Source organism: Diceros bicornis (genome assembly GCF_020826845.1).
Source record: "Diceros bicornis minor isolate mBicDic1 chromosome 30 unlocalized genomic scaffold, mDicBic1.mat.cur SUPER_30_unloc_1, whole genome shotgun sequence".
NCBI classification, from domain to species: Eukaryota; Metazoa; Chordata; class Mammalia; order Perissodactyla; family Rhinocerotidae; genus Diceros; species Diceros bicornis.
In genome coordinates, this window is record NW_026690899.1 from 330,460 (window position 1) to 335,357 (window position 4,898).

The 4,898-nt window shown below is 35.1% G+C and overlaps 1 long non-coding RNA gene across 1 annotated transcript; it reads left to right on the forward strand.

Moving 5' to 3' along the window:
* The first annotated feature begins 1,660 nt into the window (after positions 1 to 1,660).
* Positions 1,661 to 3,790, forward strand: LOC131402078 (uncharacterized). Its single transcript, XR_009218251.1, has 3 exons — positions 1,661 to 1,857; positions 2,211 to 2,340; positions 3,677 to 3,790. It is a non-coding gene; the product is annotated as an uncharacterized LOC131402078 (long non-coding RNA).
* The last annotated feature ends 1,108 nt before the right edge of the window (positions 3,791 to 4,898 follow it).

Here is a 4,898-nt window from a genome sequence, read left to right on the forward strand (position 1 = left end):
ACATTATAGAGGATGCGTTATAAAGAAGGAACAAGGTGTAGAGGTCAGTTTGACTCAGACAAGGGAAGGCCTAAAGAGTGGGGTGAGAGACTAGGAAACACGGGGTATTCAGATAAGCCATGGATTAAAAACGTTCTTTTGGTAGTTTGGATTTTATTATTTTCAAGTTACCCTTCCTAATGTTTTATTTTCCTCTCTTACAGAATTTGGTTGTTCTTGCAGGCTGGGAAAGAGCTGAAAAAACAGGTGCTGAAGGTAATGAAAACTCATGAAATATGTTGGTCTGAATGTCCTGCTGTTCTTTTACAGAATACAAATGGCAGCAGGCATTTTAGAAACTAATAAGGTAATGGTGATAATTTTGTGATAAAAAGTCTTTAACATAAAGAGCAGCTTCCTTTTCTGGTTAATTATATTCTTTGGGCTGCTATAGCATCAGTTAAAATGCTAAAACTCTGTATGAGATTTATAGCTGGAAAGCTCCTGAGAGTACCATGGACACCATTATCAGTAAGGAAATTCAGAAAGGTGACAGGGTACAAAATTAATGTACAGACATGAATAACTCATAATAGAACAACCTGTTGGAATATTTAATGTACAAAAAGATCCCATTTACAATAATGACTTAGAAGATGTAATACCTAGGAAGAAACTCAGCAAAAATTGCCCAAGATCAAAATAAAGAAAACTTTAAACAGACCTGAAGGACATAACCGAACACTTAAACAAATGGAAAAGTATACTTGGATAGGAAGCTTCAGAACCGTAAAGGTGTCAAGCCTCTCTCTGTGTTAATTTTCTGCAACCTGACATAGAGACACTCAGCTGAGCATGGCCTGTACTCACCAAAGCAGTGGCTCCTCAGACCTGTGAATGGGAAATGAATGCCTGTTGTTTTAAGCTGGCTTGGTAACAGCAATATTACAGCAATAGCTGACTAAGGCACCTGTGAGATAATCGCTATTCGGAATGATTCTTGCAGTATTTTTTGTGTACAGGGTAGATTGAACACCTGCGTGTCCCTCAGCAGGCTGCTGGGTGAATACATTCTGGTAGACCCATACAATGATATTCCATTCTATAAAAAAGAATGAGAAAGACCAATGTTTACCAATAAGATATATGGTATGTTGCCAAGTGAAAAAAGCAAAGTGCAAAATAGTGTGTATGGTATGCTACTATTTGTTTAAAAAAGAAAGGGGAAAACTTAATATATATGAACTTGTATTTCTAAAAATCTCCAGAAGAATAAGCTAATAACAGTGGTTTCCCGATAGAGGGACAGGAACTGAATGAAAAGAGCGTAAAAGTGAGAGAGGGCTTTTTCCATGTGCTTTTGTTTGAGCCATGTGGGCATATTAATAGTTTAAAAATAAGAATGTGTTTGGTTGTGAGCTGCTAGGAACTAATTTGGTTGTAAGTCATTAGTTGCGTATATTTGGGGGTTTGGAAAAATAGATTTGAATTGAGGAGTTAGCAGGGCTCTTTTAGGACATGGCTTTCTCTCCTTAATCTTTTCTTAGTCATCTTTTTCTTCTTGCTGTTTCTCTGGTGAGAGCCTTTCTGATTCACATAACAGGTGGGAGGGAGAGAGAGAGAGTGCCTGCTACCTGTGGTAATAAAGGTGGGTGCAGATCTAATCTGAAGCCCAGACTGTAGCATCTGACCCTGCAGTTTCTAATTTCTCTCATAACCTACTGATAAGTAAGTTCATAATCTAGTACAGGGGAAAATTTTAGTTTCATTTATTTATTTAATAAATGCAGGTGTGAAACTCAAGGAAGGCTGTAATATAAATCGTAGCTTATTTGTTTTGTGACAAGTGATCAAGAAACTTAGTGATGGACAAGATGGGTAAGTTTATCCCATTGTACATTTACCTATTAATGTTAAGGTTTTTCATTAGGTTGAAAATTATGATATTTCAGTGACACTCAAACAAATGTACTGATTTCTCCCATATATTCAAAAGCTGCTGTGATTCCATGAACATGAATTGCTTCTTGTATGTATGACTGTGACCTACTAAGTTTACTTTCTAAATTAAATGGAATATTTTTAGTTAGTAGTTTTGCTTGGCCTCGTGTAACCTGTAAAGAATCAATTTTTTAACTGTAGTTAATTGAAGGTTCTGCATTAAAAACCAACCACGTTTGTTATATAAAAACTTTTACTCTTTTTTCTTCCCAAACTCATTCCTCACTAAGTGCTTTCATAAATTATCGAGACAGCAAATTAACACGAATTCTCCAGAATTCCTTGGGAGGAAATGCAAAAACATGTATTATCTGCACAATTACTCCAGTGTCTTTGAATGAAACCCTGACTACTCTTCAAGTGAGTTTGATTTTTATCTCAACTTACTATGGGGGGAAATTATCTTTCAGAAGAAAAAATTACCTACTAAAATTAGGTACAGTTTTTTTAATTGATATAATATACCTGTTAAAATAAAGTTGATGTGTTGTCTACTAAAGAGCATTCCTTAATTTTCCCAAACTTCAGTCATTCATATGCCACCTACACAATTTTGTTCTTCAGTATTTTACTGAAATTGACTTGATTTTTTCTTTAAATAACTCACTTTTTAAATTTAACTTATTATAAAAGGAAATTTTATATCAATCCCATAAATGAAAAACTGGTTAGCACTTGCAACAAACAGAAGGTGACCCAAAAAACTGGTGGGTGTATATTTATAACAAAATAATTCTTAAATTCCTGTTAGTGAATTACTGTCTGAAATTTCTCTGAGCCTAAGGCCTGCATTTTCTGTTTTTTTAAAACAGGAAAAGTGAGGAATGTCAGTAGACTATCTATCTCAATGAAGGATTCAGTGTCATTTAATGGTCCCCCACACATATCCTCTTAAAGTTACTTCTGGGGGCCAGCCCGGTGGCATAGTGGTTAAGTTAGCGTGATCCACTTCAGTGGCCCGGGGTTCACAGGTTCTAATCCTGGGCATAGATTGACATACCGCTCATCGAGACATGCTGTGGTGGCATCCAACATACAAAATAATAGAGGAAGATGGACACAGGTGTTAGCCCAGAGCCCATCTTCTTCAGCAAAACAAGGGTAGGATCGGTAATAAATGTTAGCTCAGGGCCAAGCTTCCTAACCAAAATAAAAGTTCCTTCTGACACTCATATGTGAAGAAACATTGCTTGAATTAGCTATTGAGCACTGGATCAAAATCCTGCCAGAGAAGCAGATAGAAGATAGAGTCTCTGGCTTCATAGAATTTATAGTCTTATAGGGAAGAAAAGACCTGTCTTCCAGCATGCTTGCCATGGATTAAGAGTTAAGTGGTTAATAAGTAGGACAGAGATCAAAGGAAGGAGAGAGGCTTTTGACTGGAAGCAAATCTTTAGAGTAGAGGGGACCTTTGCACAGGATTTTGAGGTGTAGATGGGATTCCAGTGAGCCAGTGTTTGTAGTTTCTTTGTCAGCACCTGTCATCAAGATATTTCTTTAACTCTCCTGAAGACTAGCAGCTAGGATAAATTACGAGCATTGTCACAGGGACATAGAATGCTCTGTGTTCACAAGCATTAAGCCACCTGGGAAGAGTATTGATTTTTCTTTACAAAACTTAGTTACGAGGAACCTAAATATTAAGTAAATTAACTTTTTAGTGTCAAACACTTAACTCTCTTGTATTTTTTCCCAGTTTTCCAGAACTGCTCAGTCTATGAAGAATACCCCTTATGTTAATGAGGTATCAAATGATGAAGCTCTCCTGGAAAGATATAGAAAAGAAATAATTGATCTTAAAAAACAGTTAGAGGAGGTATGTATGAGCCATGTATTTCAGTAAAGAATATAGAGAGATTTAGAATTCAGAACTGCCTAAATGCCCAGAGCCTCTTAAATCATCTATCTGAGTTCTACAACCTAAATTTAAAACAAATAGTTTTTAACGAAGGAGAAATCAACTCATAAAAATTTTAGTTTACTATAAACTGAAAGGTATGGTTTCTTGAAATTATTTTAGATATTGTTTTTCATTTCCAAAGGGCAAAATTTGAGATTTTCAAATGGGCCAAGTAGAGATGCTTTTTTTTTTAGAGATAATTTTTAAAAATTGTCACAAATACATAGAGAGTTAGGTTAAAAAGAGTCTCTATCAATAGTTTTTAAAACTACTTTGTTTCATTTTAATTATCTTGAATTCCTCTTCTAGCCCTAAGATAGCAAGCTAATAAGATACTGTAATTGCTTGTCATTGTTTGTTTTAACCGTCACGGTCCCCTATTCTGTAAAAATCTTACATTTTAATCATCTTTTTAAAAATGAGCTAAAATATCAAATGGCGGTCTTATGATAGCACTTCTTTTGCTATGGTTATTCAAGTCTCTGCTTTAAAAATTCTCTGCCTATTATTTATATATTTTCAGTCAATTAATAAAATTGCTTTAACAGCATTGATATCTTATAGATGACATATAGAATAGTGATATGAGAAGAAATGTATATTTTACTTCAAGTTTGAGAAACTATTGATTATGGTAACTGCATGTAGGTGTTCTGTAGGTAGGGCATATTTTACCTCAATAAAATTAAAATTCTCATAGCTCACAAACAAATTTATATATATATATATTTTAATTTTTTGTTTATTGCAGTAACATTGGTTTATAACATTGTATAAATTTCAGGTGTACATCATTATACGTCTATTTCTGCATAGATTACATCATGTTCCCCACCCAAACACTAATTACAACCCATCACCACACACATGTGCCGAATTATCCCTTTCGCCCTCCTCCCTCCCCCTTTCCCCTCTGGTAACCACCAATCCAGTCTCTGTCTCTATGTGTTTGTTTGTTGCTGTTATTATCTACTCCTTAATGAAGGAAATCATATGGTATTTGACCTTCTCCCTCTGA